This window comes from Gymnodraco acuticeps, unplaced genomic scaffold (assembly GCF_902827175.1).
Source record: "Gymnodraco acuticeps unplaced genomic scaffold, fGymAcu1.1, whole genome shotgun sequence".
NCBI classification, from domain to species: Eukaryota; Metazoa; Chordata; class Actinopteri; order Perciformes; family Bathydraconidae; genus Gymnodraco; species Gymnodraco acuticeps.
The window spans coordinates 112,231-133,626 of record NW_022991571.1 but is presented as its reverse complement, the minus strand read 5'-3'; the positions used below and the strand labels follow the sequence as shown (position 1 = coordinate 133,626).

Below are 21,396 nucleotides of genomic sequence, written 5' to 3'. Positions count from 1 at the left end.
AAGATGACGTCACGGCTCCGCTTACACTGCGTTACTATAGTAACTACCCCAGTTCCTAAACTGTAATGGAAGCGCAGCATTAAAGTGAGCCGGGCCTAATAAGGCCTAAACAAACCGAGCGAGGCCGAGCGAGGCCTGCAGTGGAAACGCGCAATAAGGGGTCGATTGTTGTGGCTAGTTAGCATAAAGGCTAAAAGCATGTGGAAAAAAAGGTTCCCTATAGCCTACATCGCTTTTGTTAGAGAAAGACATACCAACAAAATCTACAATAAGTGTTTGGTTACCTTATAGTAGTTAGATTACAATGCTAACTAATGTGGTTAAAGCCATGATGGTTAGCTTCGGTTAGCCTTAGTTTAGCTTCGGTTAGCATGAACACTTGGAGAAACCAACACAGTCTCACGGCATTTCGTGTTATAGTCACGAAAATAATCTATTGATTTGTGTTCACACATACGATTTGAAAAGCAATGTAAACAATAACAAATTAGAAGGAAAAAGAGATTTAAAAAAATACAGATTTCAGTATTCTGACACAGAACGATTTTAGAAGCAATGTATTTATATTGGTAGTATGTTTCGTGCCTGCACCAAATAATAACAAATTAGAAGGAAAATATATTTAAAAAAAATACAGATTCAGTATTCTGAGGCTCTGAGCCATTTATTTTCCTCGCGGACGGCAACAAAACTCCAACATTATACAATTTAAAATAAAAGGGTTAGGCTTCGGGTAAGATATTGAGTAAGAAAATGTTTTTATGAATCACACTTCTGGTCTTCCAAGACCCGACCGGACAAAAATCATGGTGCAGGCACGAAAACAGGGCCTAAAGTAATCACATTCATTATAAATTAATTAGAAAGATCAAGAGTTAAGGTGTACATCATGGGGCTCCAAATCAACAGCAACGCTTGTTCTTAAGCTGATATTAGATACTTAAAAAAAAATCCTACTAGGTAATACCTGCAGCCTGACTGAGGCTTATCCAAAGATTATTGAGGCAATTTTAAATGTACCTCATTTGCCAGCCGAACAGACAGACCTTGTGCTATAATTGTCAGGTGCTCTGCAGGGTCTCGGCCTGTCATAGTTAACATAATGACTCTCCTCTCTGCTCTGAAGCCATTACGATCACGTGACCCGTGAGCACTGAATTATAAAGAACTGGTTGTACTGTCAACGTGAGAAAATTACAGGGCCAAATCCATAACAAGGATACATCATTTTAACCTCAATTATTGGTCTGCCGTTTCTCTTCAGCCTGGTATATTTTGTACATCTTTCTTTGCACACATGCATTTCGATATTCATGGTGCATGTTCTGCAGGCAAACATGTCTGTGAGATATGTGGAAGCTGTAGAGCAGAGTGCTGTTTCATACAAAATAAAGAGTAAGATTTACGCCAACTAGAAATAAAACAGACTTCCTGGCCACAGACGGGATCTCATCCTTTTGATACTGAGCAGGTTTCCTACCACTTCACGTAATTACACCTCACAACGCTTTACTCTTTGACTGCAGTGTTCAATAGCTGCTGGCATGTAGCGCCCCCAGCTGTACGGCTAATAGGATTTCAGGTTAAACTCGATTTATTTTGAGTTCCTGTCCTTGTGAGAGTTTACTCCTCTCATGCGGTTGTTGTCAAAGTGTTTAATTTGACATTCAATCATTTTATCCCTGTGAGCACAGCTTGTTCAGTTAGGCTCCACTTTTCTGGCACTTTTCCTTAAATATGAAAGTGGGTTTTACAGCCTCTCTGTGCCTCTTTCTACATTCTTACAGTATTAAACACCTAAAACACTGAATCAGGGATCAAATGCACTCCGCCCCACCCTCTCTTGGATCTGGGGGTTTTTTCTAACGGGGAATAATAGAGTTTGGCTGTGTGATGAAGTCATGGGTAAGACGTGCATGCTTTCCAGCCAGGCAGCTAAAGCTATTATGAGACTGACGCAGCATTTTTAGCCTGATCTATGGGAGAAAATAAAGGGGGGGATTTCTGCTAAACTCATATCAACAGCTGGAGGTTTAATACTTCACATTCACCTTGCAGTTTCTCCAAATTCTCCCTTTTTTCTTTGTTTCACTTTTATCTCAAGTCCTAACACACATCTTCCACAAGGAATCAATCAAAACGGGTGAATATTTGATCAGTTTTGGAGCAGTGGGAGCACATTTAATAGACCACTCAAACCCAGTGACAGGATAAAAAAAGATTGAATCCCTTCATTACTAAACATTCGATACTGCTGTGGGAGAATCAGTGGAAATACATTTCAAATCAGATTACTGTGGCAAAAGTCCATTGTTTGCATCCATTATTTGTAGAGTCTGTTCCTCTTCTCGGATTAAACACAGCCAAACAAACATGTGTCACAATAAAGAGTTCTGCAGGCAGAAGAATGGAAATGGGTTGTGATAGGCATCAGGAAATCATATCCAACATCCTCTTATGTAATATTTCATTTCTTATGACAAAGGAGACTGCAGAATAAGACGATGTGAGGCAGGACCCAGTGTGGCGTTCAACAAGAGGCGGTGAAACGAGGACAGAAATCAAACGGGATCATTTTAGAAACAGGGCAGTGTGTGTGTGGAAAGACACATTTCTTAAATAGAGGCTAAATCAGTCAGTGTGCTTAATTGGGAGATACCATGTGACCTGGAGCACGGGTGACGCAATACTTCATAAATAAAAGTGTTTTGGGGGTTTATTGCTAGTAATTGCGCAGGATGTGGTGACTCCTGTGATAGGTTGCGTGAAATTACTTTAAGAAAACTGGGCATGAACTCGAAGTTTATTTATAATGAAGATAATTGATTTGTTTAACAGTTGGTTGATCTACGAGAGGCTTAACTTATGAGCCTCTGGCCACCAATGCTTTTGGGAGTCTGAGGATGGATGTTAACCAGACGGGTAAAAAGAAAAACAGTATATATGTATGTTTTTCTCTTTCTGTTTTCGGTGTGGTCATGACAGATGATGCACGGGGCTTCCTGGGTGGATGTCCCTGCAGGTTGGTTGTTTTTAGAGGACAGATGATGGCACTGGATACAAGCGGCCGAGATGGGTTTTCTCCGCAGGGTGGCTGGTGTCTCCCTTAGGGATAAGGTGAGAAGTTCGGTCATCCGGGAGGGACTCTGAGTTGAGCCGCTCCTCCTTCGCGTCGAAAGGAGCCAGTTGAGGTGGTTCGGGCACCTAGTTAGGATGCCACCTGGGCGCCTCCCTAGGGAGGTGTTCCAGGCACGTCCAGCTGGGAAGAGACCGAGGGGTAGACCTAGGACCAGGTGGAGGGATTATATCTCTTCGCTGGCCTGGGAGCGCCTTGGGATCCCCCAGTGAGAGCTGGTTGATGAGGGGAAAGGAAGGTTTTGGGCTCTCCGCTGGAACTGCTACCCCCGAGACCCGACCACGGATAAGCGGGAGAAGATGGATGGATGGATGATGGCACTGACCTGTGCAGCTCCCTGCTGTTTGAGTATTCGGGTAGTTTCAGCACCCCATACTGGCCAAATGTACTCTCTAAGTACTACTGCAGCCCTTTCTCTCCATCTTATTCATCTTCTGTCTAAAACTTGAAACATTTACGCAGAAAGAATGCTCGGAAAAGGAATATATAACATTTTCTGGTCCATATTTGTGTTTTGTGACATGCTTTAAGGTTCCAAAAGGTATTTATTTTTCTCATACTGCCTGTTTGCAGCACCTCTTCTCACCCTCTGTCTGAAACCAGTCTGCTCTGATTGGTTAGGCTCTGTTGTGATTGGTCAACCGCTTAGAGATGTCCCGCCCCTTAGCCTATCATGACCAATATGTTGGAGCGCTACCCAATAGGAGAGCAAGTGTTACATAGTGACGTTATTTCGTTATGGAAGTAAACAAAGGAATCTGGTGTAAGTGAAAACATGTTAACATCAGCATATCATTTATTTTATATAATATATATATATAGGTGTATGGATGACTTCTCACCATATGGAGTCACAGACATGCTGTAGATGTAATAAAGAAGGATTGTCTTCTTTTTACTCTCTCTTCTCCTTATGCTCTCAGAGACAGAATATTAATTGTGATCGGGACCAAATGTTTCCCAGCGCTGCATATTTCACAACACATTTGTTTGTTGTTGTGTGCCTTTGACAGGCAGGCGTGGAGCGTCTCGTCTCAGTGTGAAGTCAGGAGTGTGTGCTGAGTTGTTGAGTGAGACTCAGTTCACAGTGTGACAGCTGGCAGTTAATGTGATGTGCCAACCAGCAATCATCAATTATTCATCGCCCAAACATTTTCCAGAGTAGCAATAAAGGGTGATTTTATTGATAGGTAAATTACTTATATCTACAGGGCTGCTCTGACTCCTTGCTCAAATGTTTTTGCATAAAACATATTTGGGGAAAAAGGAGCCGCAGCTGGCTATAAAACCCTCGCTTATGGGTAAAGTATTTGTTCATTTTCATTTTGACATCACATAAAAAAGCTGATAAATATTTAAGTCTCATTACTCTTGGCTACTCTAAATGCATTATATTAAGACCAATAATTCTTCCATTGCAGCAGAAGCCACTAAAGTGCACTTATGAGACCAGCACAATTGAGCTAAATGCTTTGGATAACGCTTATTAGTAATCACATTTCTATGACAACAAAACAACATGTTTTTACAGTTATTGCTTGCTCTGCTGCACTTGGGATCATTAACATTGTCATATGATGGAGGGGGAATATGAGAGCGAGGGAAGGACAGATGTGGAGGCAGGAGGGAGAGTCTGACCTGACAGATTCTCCGCCTGAACCAGCTGCTGGAAGCACATCACTGTCAACGCTTCACACACACTCTCACACTCACTATCAAGGGGTTATTGACAGCTATCCTACGAAGCAGTGTAGTCTTTGAAGCATGACCGTTCATAACTGACTGGCTAATGTGCCATTTTATGTGTTTTACAGCTGTATTTGTCTGCCTGTCTGGTCTGTGTTTTATCTGTTGTAACTTCGTACATGCTGCCCTTCTTGGCCAGGTCACTCTTGGAAAAGAGATTTTAATCTCAATGAGTCTTTCACCTGGTTAAAAAAAGGATATATATAACATTATCTGTAGCGGCCAAAATCATATAGAACTAAAACAGATAGTTAACTTAACAGCCGCTGAGGCACTAGTTAGCGGATCTTACGCAGGGCAATGATCCAGGTCCAGACAAGATTCTCCATTGTGCATTTTATTCCTATAACAAAATACAATGAACAGGTTTCCTATATCTCTTTCCTTAAGCCTTTCCTTTGTGTGGCTTGACACACCCTGGTAAAAAACCGTTTGCCTCCTAGTGCTCTGGCTCCCACCACCCACCTGTCTCCAATATATACAATTACACCAGGTGCTCTAACCACCCAGTGCCCAAAACATGCCTTCAAAATAAAAGCATAGAAACTACTTTAACTTATGACGCTAACTAAGAATACATATAAATAAATGATAATAATAAACACTATAAACAGCAAGAAAATAAATGTTAAACTATTAAATAATATAAAGAGATATATATATAGCTCTGTAGGAGTAAAGTTGCTTTCACCTGATACGATTCTGCGTTAATGTTATCGTTGTGTTTTTATGGAAAGATTGACGCTGAGCGATGCGCAAAATTATTTGACGTGTTTACCACTGATCTTTCGACGCAGAACCATTCAGGTAACAGCTGTATGAAGTGGCACAAGCTAGCAGTGGAAGCTAATGTTCCTAGTGGCCAAACGGTAGAACTACACCTTTTGTTGCCATTGGGCCCAAAAACACTTTCCCCATTGACTTACATTGGGAAAGATACGTCTGTAAATCAGCGGATCTTTTTAATTTCACGTACTACCCACTCGTTTGAGAATGTTTCAAGATGACTGTGCTTGTGCAAAAATGCTCAACTCTGTGCATGACAGCCTATATCTAAGATAAGAGGTACTTTATTGATACAAAATTGCGACATTTTTGCATTCTAGCAGCATAAAAAACAACAAGGCAAAACAAGGCATTGCACATGAGTAGAAATTAAACAGTAGGAATAAACAATACTAGAATTTAAAGATCTCAAAATAGAATTAAAGCAGCATTAAACAGTAGAAAATATACAGTAGACCGTGAAGATAAGAAACCTATAAACTCTGACAATATAATCGAAAACATATCTGCAGAAAACTCATGTTATAACTCCACGTAGCAGCTTTGTGAATCTGCCGATGTGGATTTTTGCGTAGGAGATGTTAAACAGCTACTGGTTGATAAAAAACCTGAAGTAATGTGAAGAGAGAGGTGTGACATCAGAGAAGTGAATGTGGCACGACGACGTCGTTCTGTAGTCGATGCAACAATGACAGAAAGGAACAATGAGACATAACTCATAGCAGGTCAGAGGGGTCACATGACTGTGTTTCTGTCTGTCTGAATGCCACACACACATGCATGATTACAAGTGGCAGCATGCGTGAATATGTGGTGAGACAGGGAGAGCGGTGAGTGTATCAATCTGTTCTGAAGTGCGGATTAATGTCCCAGTCAGAAGCAGGACACATCACAGGGTCTACAGATCAAACCAATCAAAGGAGAACAAACAGAGAGCTTCAGAGCAAACCAGAGGAAGATCACAAGCGGAAATACCTTGGTGAACAAGTGTCTTAAAGCTAATCAGAAAATTCCATATCTCACTCAGCTACTACCGTCAGAAGTCCTTGAGTTAAGCCTTTAGTTACTGCAAAAATGTGGCAACAAAAACAACCATAATGCGACAGGAAATGCTTTCACATTGCATTTCCTGCTGTACAACCATTTAAAAAGATTTTTTGACGGCCTTGTATTAAATACCAAGTGATCGGTTTAGAGGCCCTGTTATGATTTGGGGGGGGGTTCCCTTTCCTGTAGTGTGTATTAATATAGGTATTAATGTTCTGCTAGCACTCCAACAAATTGTACGTGATGGCTAAGGTGCGGGACATCTCTAAGCGGTCGACCTATCACAACAGAGCCCACCAATCAGAGCAGACTGGGCTCTGGTTTCAGACAGAGGGTGAAAAGAGGTGCTGCAGCACAGGCAGTATGAGAACAATAAAGAGCCTTTTGAACATTAAAGCACGGAGACATGTAGAGACACTACATACTGATATACACCTGAACATCAGCAGGAGAGGACTCTTTAAAGTAGAGACACTACATACTGATATACACCTGAACATCAGCAGGAGAGGACTCTTTAAAGTAGAGACACTACATACTGATATACACCCTGAACATCAGCAGGAGAGGACTCTTTAAAGTAGAGACACTACATACTGATATACACCTGAACATCAGCAGGAGAGGACTCTTTAAAGTAGAGACACTACATACTGATATACACCTGAACATCAGCAGGAGAGGACTCTTTAAAGTAGAGACACTACATACTGATATACCCCTGAACATCAGCAGGAGAGGACTCTTTAAAGTAGAGACACTACATACTGATATACACCTGAACATCAGCAGGAGAGGACTCTTTAAAGTAGAGACACTACATACTGATATACACCTGAACATCAGCAGGAGAGGACTCTTTAAAGTAGAGACACTACATACTGATATACACCTGAACATCAGCAGGAGAGGACTCTTTAAAGTAGAGACACTACATGTAAGGGAAACTTCTGTGTAGCAATGCAGTGGGAGTCACCGACTCATGAAGGAGACACGGGAAGAGCAGGAGCTTTGATGTCAAACACTGATGGTTTATTTGGAGCTTCGGCCGGAGGATTCACATCACAAGTCACAGCAGCCACGATCTGACTGCACGGTAGAGTTGCCACGTCAATTCTGGAGCGCCTCTCTCTCGTCAGCCCATTTAACTGGTTTCACAGAGAGCAATCAACATATTTGAGAAGATATGTTGGGAACACTGAGTTACTTGCGTCTGACACTTATGGCCTCGAAGATTTCCCACCCTGGAGTCCACAAACACAGAGAAGGAAGCGTCCCAGTGTACCCACAACAATAAACCATCTGTGACCTAGTGTTGCCCGGTCACAAAATGGGAACAACAACATCATGGCTGAAGCAGCCTATCTCCTTAAAGGAGATAACAGACGTCAGGGTTGGTCATGCACGTCATATCTAGGGGTCTAGGACAATTATTTCCCTAACACTACATACTGATATACACCTGAACATCAGCTGGAGAGGACTCTTTAAAGTAGAGACACTACATACTGATATACACCTGAACATCAGCAGGAGAGGACTCTTTAAAGTAGAGACACTACATACTGATATACACCTGAACATCAGCTGGAGAGGACTCTTTAAAGTAGAGACACTACATACTGATATACACCTGAACATCAGCAGGAGAGGACTCTTTAAAGTAGAGACACTACATACTGATATACACCTGAACATCAGCTGGAGAGGACTCTTTAAAGTAGAGACACTACATACTGATATACACCTGAACATCAGCAGGAGAGGACTCTTTAAAGTAGAGACACTACATACTGATATACACCTGAACATCAGCAGGAGAGGACTCTTTAAAGTAGAGACACTACATACTGATATACACCTGAACATCAGCAGGAGAGAACTCTTTAAAGTAGAGACACTACATACTGATATACACCTGAACATCAGCAGGAGAGGACTCTTTAAAGTAGAGACACTACATACTGATATACACCTGAACATCAGCAGGAGAGGACTCTTTAAAGTAGAGACACTACATACTGATATACACCTGAACATCAGCAGGAGAGGACTCTTTAAAGTAGAGACACTACATACTGATATACACCTGAACATCATCAGGAGAGGACTCTTTAAAGTAGAGACACTACATACTGATATACACCTGAACATCAGCAGGAGAGGACTCTTTAAAGTAGAGACACTACATACTGATATACACCTGAACATCAGCAGGAGAGGACTCTTTAAAGTAGAGACACTACATACTGATATACACCTGAACATCAGCAGGAGAGGACTCTTTAAAGTAGAGACACTACATACTGATATACACCTGAACATCAGCAGGAGAGGACTCTTTAAAGTAGAGACTCTACATATGGACATAAACAATATATATAATCCTCTTTATACTTTAGATTTCTGTTCATGCATTTGCGTTCACGCTGACTCAGAGATCAGACTAGACCACCGGCTAAACTCTCAAGCCTCCCTATTGAATATTATGAAACTGGCTTTAAAATATGGAGCAGCAGCTCACCAGGGCTTTGGATGATTTGAGGCTAAATATATCAAAAAGGCAGCTTGCTCCATGGGCTAGAGTGGGTCATGGGTGGAAAGCAGCCAAGGCCTTCGGTGCCTTTCTATTGAATTGCTCCACATCTCACTTTGCTGGGAAGAAGCTACACTTACTCTGAAGTGAAAATCACAGTTAAACCTGTATGTTTTTTCCTGGGTGATGTCGGTGCCCAGAGGCAGGTGGAGCTACTTTTCTTTCAGAACAAATCCCACCGTCTCAACTGCCTGAAGAGCGTTGAGTTTTTTGGGAGCAAATCGAACGTGATGTGACTCAGACTTACTGAATTCCATGGATGTGTGCCTCTCACCGTTTCCCCTCCCCAGTCTTTTAAACATGTCTTTTTTGAAGCCGTCTAGAAGCTATGGAAACTCGTTTCCTGGTCTGCTGTGGCAGAAAGAAAAAAAGCCTGTCATTTAACTCATTTTGTAAAAGCGCAGTTGGAGTTTTCCTCGGCTCACAGGTGGCTCATTCACTGCAGGATCGCTTCCCTCACAGTCTGCAAAGCTTCAGGTGTGATCCTCACCTGCGCCCTCTTCTCTGATAAATCCCAAATGTTTTGAGTTATTGTGTCTCCATTTGTCTGCGTCTCTTTTCAGCCACAAAATAAGGGATTAGTCAAAGTGGGGCCTGTTTATGTTGTTCATTCAGGAAGAAAGTGACGTGGAGGCATTTCCCTTTTTCACATATCAAAATGCACAAACCGTTTCATTTACACACAACTGAGCAAATGCTGCACTGTCAGTTCCCTGCACCTGTTCATCTGAGTCTCTTCCTTTATCATGTGATTGAAGCAGCATTAATAATAGGTGCTGATGCAGAAAGCCTCCGTGCTGCTGACACACCTGAGCCACATCTTCTCCTTTCATGTTTCGTATTTGCTTTGAAGTTTGCTGCGTCTAAGCCTCTTGAACAATGAACCACAGTATTGAATGTCCAGATTGTGTGGGGCTTTTTCTGTGCTTGTGTGCACAAGAGGAGTGGTCTCCAACACATGGTGCTCAGACTAAACAGCGAGATGGATGTTTCCTGAGTGCAACCTGGCACAGACTGAGGGAATGAATCACACTGAAGTGAGAAGAGTAGATCAAATGCGCTGGAGGAGACGGTTTACTTTGTTACCACCGCATTACAAATGGGGTCCTAGCTATTTCTAATTGATGTTTTAGCTCTTGCAGCGTTGTAGCTAAATATATAGTCAGACTGTTAGGACAAGATTTAAAGGTGCTTTCTGAAATGTTTGGAAAACCCCCAAAAGCAGAAAAGGGCCGCAGTTTTCCTTTCATTCACATAGGCTTTCCGATATTGTGTTCGCTCTAACTTTTTATCCATCCCATTACATTAAGTGGTTTGATATTCAGCTGAAATGTTGGCTTGTTAGGAATTTATATTGTCATCATGTCAGTAATTACAAAGTCATCACAACCACACAATAAAAAATGTAATAAACCCAAATGATCCTTTTAAGTTAATCGTCTGACTCATTTCAATCCGATCTTGACCACGATACATATGTTAGCCTGAGCTCGGTCTGAACTCTTCTACGACCCTCAAGGTGTTTCCATGCTGCGATGATTGACCTGTTAACAACACCAACAAAAGCTCAGTGTGCTGCTGTCAACCTGTCTCCACCCACTCCTCACCTTTCACCTCCCTACGCCTCACCTCCATATCCACACTTTTTTGAATCACCCCCAAAAGCCTGGAAAGAGCTGTCCACCTTGGATTGAGTGAAATTAGACGCTAGGGGCTTTGAGGACGGATAGTGGTGAAAACATTTGGCAGACTATGGAAAAAGCTCCTTGTTTTTGGAGGCTCTCAGGGGGCTTCGATGGGTTGAGCCTCGCTGCGGTTTGTAACAACAAGCTGTTGGATTTAGAGAGAAAGTTCCAGAAACACCCCCGACCCCTTACTGCTACCCCCTTTTTCTCCTCATGCTTGAAAAAGTGTGTATCGTTCGTGCAGGAAACCCCCCTCCCATGCTCCATCTTCAACTCCTTCTTCACTCTCATTCTCCTGATTGAGGCGAGCCAGTTTGGTGATTCAGACACACACACACACACACACACACACACACACACACACACACACACACACACACACACACACACACACACACACACACACACACACACACACACACACACACACACACACACACACACACACACAGAGAGGTCTACGTGTGACAAGCAACAATGACTGTTAGCTAAGGGAGAAGAGGGGGGAGCAGCAGCTTCTTGGATGGCCTGATTGGAGCATAAACAGCAGTCCAGGAAGTGCTGAAGTAAGAGAGAGAAAAGGGGGAGGGAGGGAGCAGGGGGAGTGTGCAGATCTGCCGGGAGAGAGCAAAAAGTTTGGGAGTGCGACGGAGTTAGTTTGTGTCACTCTGGTTCTCCTGTCAGGACTTTTTCTGAATTGCAGAGAGCAAGCAAAGAAAGGTGAGTAGCTGCATCTAGAAGAACACACACACACACACACACACACACACACACACACACACACACACACACACACACACATGGATGCTCACTCAAACGTGAGGACAAACAACACCCATTTCTCTTCCCTCTGTGGATTCAAACTGAACGTTCTTGCATGACTTGAGAAAAAGGCTTCTCGTTATTATTGCACACAATGTCATTTTAAAAATTCCACAGGGCTCACTCAGTGGTTCTTAACGTGTGTTGGTTGCTGATGGCTTTCCCCCGGCTCTGCTTGTTTTGCATAGCAAGTTTTTTGTGGTGCCTTGAATTGCAGCCAGCTATTCAGTGTGTGTGAAGCAACAGAAGAGACTAGGACCATCTAATGTGTGTGTGGCTGTGTCTAATTAAGCTAATGGGGGAGACGAGTGGTGAGGGTCAGACCATGAGAGGCTGAACTTGAAAACATCACGGTCACTCGCACAAAACAACATGACTCTCAGATTCAGCTGCTCTACGGAGGTTCTCCTCGTCTGTTTGATGCCTCTGAATCTCCCTTTTGTTGATCAGAGGAGTGGCTGATTTTAGATCAGTTCACTCTACATTTACCCATGTATGGTGCTGTGTGCTTTCGGGATGAAACTGATCAATGTTCCCACTGGGGAGATGCTGAGTTCCTCCTCTCAAAGTGAACATCAACGGCAATTTGCACATTTTAAGACTCTCGGATCACATGGGTTCCCAGGCATTAAGCATTTGTAAACAGTGATGGCTTTTCTCTAAGTGCTATGCCTCTCAGTTACTGCTATTTGACTGCAAATAAAAAAGCATTCTAGGACTTAACAAGGCCGTTTTCCTGTCTGGAGCTCTCCAATACCACAGGGAAGTTTTTCCATTATTGAGTAGATTTACATCTGGAAAGGACTGGCCTCCTCGAGTGGAAAAACAAAGATAATTCCACATCGGAAACTCACATGATGTCAAACTGGGTTTACAATGTGCTTTTTAACACCATTAACATGTTTTATATATGCTGTGTTTGCCACCGTAGGTTATTGTGTACCTGTCAGGTGTTCAGTGGTGTGTGTGATTTGTTGTCTCTTACAGCAATGAGTACATCAACACCAGCTCCCACGCTGTAGGGAGGGAGCAAACCGGTCGCCTCGTCACAAAGACAAATGATCTTGCACCCTTGTGCCCCTTTCCAGAGCCCCCGGACCTCATCTTTCATCACCCGTTCTGCGCTCTGACGGCCTCCCATAAGTTTCCTCTGTGGCTTTGCTGATGTAGCACGGTGTCAACTTCTCCCCAGACCAAAGGTTATTAACTCTGAGGCTCTGCTTTGACTGCCAGTCTAACTCAGCCCGGCTATTTGTCTAAACGGTAGCACATGAGGTGATTCTGGCACAGGAAAAAGGCACACAGTAGCTTGTCTGACACCATTATGAGACCACCTGATTACCTTTCTACGCGGCTTCCTTGCATCACATAACAGATCATGTGTGGATGTGAGCAGGAGATCAAGCGCTAACCTGGGCCATATGTATTAGCTGATGCAAATCTACCAGGTTTGATGGCTGCCACGGGACATTGAGCTGGCTGGAAACACACCTGGACCAGTGGCATGTGGCCGAGTGGTGCTAAGAGAGGAGGGGGGGGGGGGTGACCAGGTGTTTCTCCTGAGAGCTGTCTGCACTGTCATCTCTCATCGGGCCCCCGGCCAACTCGTGCCACGTCTCATTGAGCTTCAGGAGTTTGATCAAACCTCCTTCCAGAGCTTTCTTTCCAGCTCCTAGTGGAAGTTGAAATACGGATTATGAAAAGTTCCCACTGCAAAAGGCTCTTGAAAAGTGCATTTGTTGCTGAAAATAGATTCAGAAAGGGTTAAACTGACGGCTATTAATGCATATTTCGCTTTAGAGTCATATATTGAACTCCGATTAGATTACACAAAAAGGTGACGGACAAGTATTTAGTGTCTCTACTGGGACATATCTCCATGCTTATGTTCAAAAAGCTCTTTATTTTTCTCATACTGCCTGTGCTGCAGCATATGCATATTTCACTTTTGCATTAAAACAATATTAAAGTATATAAAAGACCAATTTTTCATAATATTTAGAAGAGTGAAAAGTCTTTGATCCTGGATTTTTCGTCCGGAAAGGGATGTTGATAGTTTTAAATCTCATAATGGCTGAAACTGTGGAAGATGTACCAATAAGTAGAACTTATAATAAGAACTTTAGTCAACAAACTACCATTGTGAAGGTCAAAATGACCCTTAAAGCTCGTTATAATTTGGTAAACTGACTATTTAAAGCAAAACCACTGCTGATGTCTTCAATCCCAACCACGGTAATTACTTTTAATATTGACATAACCCTCCACAGGGTCACCTTTCACAATTTGGGACAGGACAGTGCTTTGTTTCAACAGTTCTGTTCAATAAGCTTGTAAGATTCTTCCTGAATTATCTTCTCAGTTAGCTGCTAATAACTGATCCCGTCCTCGAGGAAGACTTACAGCAGCTTAGACAAGAAAATGTCCTGATGGCCAAAAACAACTTATAGAGGTGGAGATGATTGCAAGGTGTAATCAGACTAAATCTCTGTCACGTTAATTGACTTCTTCTCGTCAAAACTTCTCATTTTGAGCTAAATCGTTTTCTGGGGAACAGTTGGGGAGACTCTTTGAAAATCTTACATTTCGGCCATAGTGGTTAGAAAGTATAGTATATAACATCTTATCTAAAGGTCCTCACGCACCAAACTGACACCAAAGAACACGTCCCGACGGAAAGTCGCCTCACGTCGCTGCGTCTTGGCCATGTGTCGCACTGGAACACACCGCAAGGACTTCAGCCGACGGCCAAGTCGCACGTACGAACTGCACATGCGTGAGTGGCAATAACTCTCCTTACCAGCAGGCGGCGGTAGTGTGTATTCGTCATTCAAAAGAGGCAACAACCGGAAGACAGACTGCGTGATAACCGAGAGAAGAAGAACAGACTGCGTGATATAAACAAACAACAAATAGCGTGTTCCATTTTCACTCTACAGCGAGAAGCTCACGGGGCTTTCCCGAACCTGAGTCGAGAGCTGGAGTTAAATGGAATCTCAGATTTGCCTTCTTAATAGTTTGTTTGGGTCCCTCACTTCCGTTTCACTTCTCATGCACTGATTCGCTAGCTGAGCAGCCAATCAGAGTGACTTCTTTGGCCGACGGCCTTTAGCCGACAGCCTCCCGATTCAACATGTTGAATCAGTGGCGGAAGGTGTCGGCTAAAGGCCGAAAAGACATAACGGTGCGGGACACACCAATCTGAGTAGGGCGACACGACGCTCATCGACGGCCCGACATCTATCGACGGCCGAAATCGGCTTGGTGTGTAAGGGACTTTAGCAGCCTTTAAAGTCCTGGAAGATAAGACATTTATATTACTCACATTTGGGTTTAAATGCCTTTGTCAGCCACTAATGTCAACCTGAGAAATCTAAAGCAGACAACAATAAATTCAGCTTCAAATAAAGATCGTAGGATGCAAGAAAAGATCTCTCCTGCAGAGTAGAGGAGGCATTGGTGATGGAAAAGTGTTCCCCGGTCTTTTTGCTGTTGGGCGATGGCTTACATTAGACCTCACATTTGCTGCAGTGGATGCTGGAGGCTTTGCTGTGACAAGGATAATCCACGGAGGAAAATCATGCTTCCTGTCATGACGTCGGCGCTGCTGGAGCGAATGGAACATTTGCCAAGACATGAAATTAGATTTTTTTCGGACAGTAGGCCTCACTGCGGAGAGCCTGCTGGAAAAATCTCTTTAGGTTAACCAACAGTAAGACAACTGTTTGAGGCTCAACAATGAACTGTATATGGGATCGTTCACAGCTATGTAATGGCGCGTTTCCACTGCAGCGCAGAGCTCGCTTTAAGCTTGCCGAGCCGTGCGGGGCCTGTTTTTGGTTGCGTTTCCACTTGGCCTAGTACCGGCTAGCGGGTCCTAATTCACAGTTTTTCTGGCCCGACTAAATCGTGGTTCTAGGGCCAGGAACAACCAGGCTGAGTCGGGCTTAGTATGCTAAACTAGAGAGAGAATCGCTGGCAAGGGGGCTACAACTACAACAAGATGAACATATTTGACCGTGATTTAATTGTAATACACGTTTCAAAATGATGCCGAAGTAACAACATACTGATACCGGTTAGTAAAAACCATGAATTAATGCTTTGAGTCTGCAGACAGACGCCAGGCGAAAAACCCTTTTAAAATGCGTGATTTCTAAATGTAGCTTGGCTAAGCTAACGCAGTATATGCTCCGACCGTCCACACTCACAACAACGGCCTATACAGACATAAATAAACCAGCGACTGTATTCGCCATGACACAGGCAGTCTGTGGTTTGTACTTGTTTAACTTTTGTCTAGTTTCTGAACAGATATGAGGAGCTGTGAGCTCTGAGTGCTAAGAGCTAACAGCTGTGTTGTTTTTCTGGGGCTCTCATTGAAGATGACGTCACGGCTCCGCCTACACTGCGTTACTATAGTAACTACCCCAGTTCCTAAACTGTAATGGAAGCGCAGCATTAAAGTGAGCCGGGCCTAATAAGGCCTAACCAAACCGAGCGAGGCCTGCAGTGGAAACGCGCCATTAGTGTCTGGTAGGAAGAGATGTACAAATTGCCCAAATCTTAACATTTCTATATCTTACCATCTATCCATCCCTCCAAAAAGCTTACCTAGCAATCAGCATATTGGTGACCCTCGTAATTTAAATAGTTATTATTTAACTCATGGTTAAACTTGCAGTGTGGACCTGTGTCTAACGTTCAGACAGTGATAGTAATTATAAAAACATTGTTGACATGTGCTTTTTTTTAGCAGACTGGATGCTTTCATACAGCAAGCATCTCCTCATCTGCATACATTCCCAAATTTGCAAAGTTTGGCTAAACTAATCACATATTGGTAGTTTTTCTCCTGAAGAAGTTGCTTTAGTTAACAACAGTACATTTAAAAGCTTAAAAGCTGTTCCTTTGGCAGATAAATGATGATAAAGCTATGCAAAGTAACAGCAATTACGCTCTAACTGGAAGAACCAACACTTAATAAGGCCATGTGGAGGAGTTGTTTGACCCTGGCACTCATAAGGAGGGGGGTAAGACAAATGTTACCCACCCACAGGCTCAGTCTTGACACTCTTCAGTCGCCATTAACCCCCCCAGCTCTTTTCTCTCTGTGTAAACACACCTCCGTCCACTCCTGAAGGCATTTGGTTTGACGTGGTTCCTCCCACTTCACACAGGAACGTCCCCGGCCTGTTTGTGTCCTCTGACAGACGAGCTTTGTGCACACATGAGCAGGAGTTGGATGTTTTTGTCCGTACGTCTACAGCCGTCTCAGCACATCGATCACGAGGTGAAACGAGGCTGTCAGGCCTGTACAACTCTTTGACTAAAGCTCTCGAGGTTTCCTGTCCTCTCAAAGTAATGAAGTAGAAGTTTAAATTTGAGTATTAAATCTGCCTAATCCCAATAAATATGGATGAGCCTTCTGTGCCCGACCCTATTTAACAACCCTTTTTCCTTACATTTTTACGCTCTCTATCGACCAAATTCACCGCTTGCTAATGAGTCATTGTCGTGGCATGATTTTGTAATTACTCCCCTGCCTGACAAACTCTCATTTAGCCACACTTGAGATTATAAAAGTCTGAAAATCTTCTGCAAAGCCTGGGACACAGGATGTTTTCGTTCAAGCCGAGCTATTCTAGGAACAGCAGATACCTGAGTTGAAGTTTTTGAGGAAATCTGTCGTCTGTTTAAAGAACTGCTTCCTGCTCTGACTGATAAATAGACTCAGCCATGTAAACACTGGAAAAATGCCAATATCAAATATAACCATTACAGGGGGAATGTGATGACAGGCGTACAGGAGTTTAAGGATATGTGGAGTTACAGGATTAAGGATTATACAAGTGTGACACCTCTAAGATGTTGTTGCATGTGATGGACTCAGCATTTGGTTACAGTGAAGTTGCAAAAGTGTGTTTTTTGGGGACTATTTTCTCTCTTGCTCGCTTGAATTGGCGGCACCTGGGTGTTGGATTCACTCAAAATAAACTACAGGGCCAACTTTGATGAAGAAAGAAAGAAATGTGTGCAATAGTGAAGCTCTCGTCTGAGTTCTTGGATCGTTTTTGGATAACAATGAAGATCTATGACGCAGAGGAATAAGCTAAACTTTGAAAGTATGTTTTTTGATGCTGTGGAAATGTTCAGACTGCTCTCTGTTTGCACTGATCTATTCCACCCCTGGCTCCCCTCATAGTAATGAAAGCCATCTTGTAAAACCTGACATTTTTAACGATGTAGTAAGTCTTTTACCTTTCTGCTTTCTTCACCTCAGCACCCTGAAGGAGTTTGTGCCAGTGTTATAAAATATGTCCCTACAGTGTGGAAGATACATTTTGCTGAAAATTATTATAACTCTTAGTTTTTTTTCCATTTCCAGTGGTGACAGAGTTCTGGTCTGAGCTTGACTTTGCAACGTTATATTTTAAACTGGCCTTTACAGATAATATCTATATTACGGGGGCAGCCATAACAAGCCTGTCATTACATTTCGCATAAATGGGGGGGGGGGGGGGGTAATTGGTTTGCTTAGAGTTTCCATTCCCCCAAGAACCCTCTCTGCTCCTACCTTAAACTTCGAGGCCGCAGAATATTCCAAGATTGGTTTTTATAATGGCAGGAAGACGGGGAAACGGCTCCTTTAAAACGCATTCTCACACACACACACACACACACACACAGAGATCCGTAGGTCTCGATCACCTTTTCTTAGCACTTTGTTTCGAGGTTTCCTTCCCGTCCGGGTTTCCTTTCACAACAGTGTTGTTCCTCACCGGCAGCGACACAACAATGCCCCGCTTTTATATCAGCTCTCCAAAAAACCTGGAGACCTCAGGCTGCCAGGCACATGCTAAAGCCATTAGCCGGTGGTTAGCCTCAGAGGCATCGCAAAATAACCATGTACATAATGAAGCGTGTGTGTTGGTGTGTGTACATATCAGCATGTGTGTGAAGTCGTGTTGAAATGTGGCGAGTTGCCTGACTGTTAATCACACACCGAGGCATTTAATAGCAGGAATGTGCTCGACGTGGGTTTGTTCGCGTATTAAGATATCAATTCCTATTTCCCGTCTGTCGGAGCTTCCTGTGATATTAGCCAAGCAGCTCGTCAGGATCTGTTCAGGCAGACAGATCCAGAGGAGGCCTTTTTATTATTAGACTCAGACGCGTCCCATTTGGACGCTCAGTCAAGCTCAGACAGTTTGATGGAGGACTCTGCGGAGCTGGAGAACGGCTTCATCACTTTCTCCATCTGAATTTGGTGGTGGTGCATCAATAAAGCACGGGGCCCCATTTAGAGTCAATAGACTTGTGCATGTGCAGCAAGGAATTATGTACAAACATCTGAAGTATGTTGCAGTTTAGGAGTGTTTTTACTGCTTGAATATTGTCAACAGTTGTGACAAATGCCCATACACATTAAGTTGACAGAAAAGATATCTGTAATCTTTAAAGAGGACATGCTGATGTTCAGGTTGAGGAAAGGGGGAAATAACCATAATAGGGTCCTTTTAAAAAAAAGTTTTAGCACATGTTGTCTCCTTAAACATCCAGATGACGCAACAACATTAATTGGAGTTTTGATGGTAATCTGACTCAAATAAAGTCCAATATTCACTGTGTTTGATTTCAGCATCTCATGAGAGGTATATCTGACTGTGAAGCGTCACATTTCTCCACATATGTCTCCCAGCTATTAACTTGTGATGCTGGGCAAGTGATGAACAGTGGGTTTATCGGGGCTGTATTCTTCAAACACACTTCCTGTTGCTGCTGGAAACAGAATTGCAGTGAGTCTCAGAGGAACTGCAGAGGAATTCTCAGTGGATTTGTCACCACGAGCGACTCCTTTTCCAAGTATTATTTTTCACATAAAACAGCTAATTGAAGTTGCTTACTGTTAAGATTAATAATACATTTAATCCAGGGATAAATATGTGAATGTTGGCAGCTGCTAATGAGCCATGAGCCATACCAACCGCAGACTTCTTGATTGTGTTCGTTCTGTAAACACAGTCAATATTATCTTCCTGGCACGGTGAAATAATCTTTCTGCTACGTTGAGCTTTTTGTTGTTGTAAGCTCTGAACCAAAACATTTCCCCATGTCGCTGGAGGATTCTCGAGATTCCCGGGAGTCTTTTCAGAAACAACCAGTCAATGCAAGTTTCTACAGAGCAGCTGCATGCTTGTTGACAGCTCTTAGTTTGAGTGTTGCTTCTCTGATTTCCCGCAGAGTTGTTCCCTTTGACCAGAATGTGTCCGAATGATCGTGAGGACATCTGAGAGACGAGTCCCTTTTTGAAATCGTCCGTGCTGCATTGCAGTCGGAGGTATTGGGCTTTTTGAAGCATCTACACAGTATCATTTCCACGGGGGTTATGTGTTACACAGTCAGTCCCAGTAAACTGGATTCTGCGCTGCTTTGATCAGGGGTAGAGTCCCCCCGCTAATCCGCTTGAGCGCTGGATGCTTGCCCAGAACACACACACACACACACACACACACACACACACACACACACACACATTCACAAATTGTGATTAAAAAGCAGATGTGAAGGGCGAGCCAAAAATGGTCTGAATAAATCAAGGGAACACTCAGATGTTGGAAGCACATTCGCGTGAATTTAATACCTTTTTCATGTAAGTTAGATGTTGTTTCTGTCGGGAAAGTTACGAATAGTGCCTGTGCTCTTTATCCATAACAGTTATTAACGACGTCACGCACCTGGATGTTCACGTCTTTATTCACACCTCGTGGGAAAAATCCAGGCTTGATCTCCAATCAATATTTTAATTACAGCTGCAGGACACAGACAGGATTATGAACTGTAAAAGTTCTCCTCTTGCTCCGAGCTTTACTGTAATCTCCGTTAAGCGCTAATAAACAGGTGGGATGGATGCATTTTTAGCTGAAAGGGCGTAATGAAAGTGGAGATGGAGAAAGGAGTTAAAGAGAGGAAGGATAAGGGGGAGAAAGAAGGGGTGCTACTCCCTGAATTACATCACTGAAATGCTTCAGCACTGATGACACCGTCGCGCTCGCCCTGGGGATGATGTCATTAATAGCCAGTCAGAGAGCTCGGGCCCCGGTATAGACTCCGGCTAGATCCTGAGGCTAAACAAATTATTTTCTCCCCCTCTGCTATTTTTAGACTTGTGTTAAAACAAATGTGTTTCAGACCTACCATGGAGCAAAGGGTAAGCTCCCAAAGAGGACAGGGCAGGGTACATATAGCCAGAAGGGAATTAGTATTTAACTTAATAGCTCTTGAAGGAGCTGCTTTGTTCCTGTCCGATGAATAGACCACTCTCTATTTGTTCATGGTGGGTACAGACAAAGCACCAATTTCATGCTAGGGAGGTCATGCCTCTGAATTGGCTTTGACTATTGTTTTGAAGGACTGTAACTTATTTAGAGGAAGTAAGAAGGATTGACATTGACATTAATTATAGGGGGAAAAGCTCTTAATGGACTCGACATTCGACAAGTTTAATTTGCAAGACAGTTTGGACAACCACTAGATTTAAATGTGTTTTATGATAACCTGTCAACTACTACATTTAT

General features: G+C 43.1%; 1 protein-coding gene across 14 annotated transcripts in view; it reads left to right on the top strand.

Moving 5' to 3' along the window:
- Window positions 1–21,396, top strand: part of si:ch211-285f17.1 (sickle tail protein homolog) — a 105,216-nt gene that overhangs the window by 14,102 nt on the left and 69,718 nt on the right. Inside the window, exon 1 of one of the 14 annotated variants that reach the window (XM_034197432.1) lies at window positions 11,615–11,716. The exons of the other annotated variants lie outside the window; for them this stretch is intronic. The gene's annotated coding sequence lies outside the window, so the exon portion shown is untranslated. Of the gene's footprint in view, window positions 1–11,614; window positions 11,717–21,396 lie in introns of those variants that run through there. 14 annotated transcript variants of the gene reach the window in all.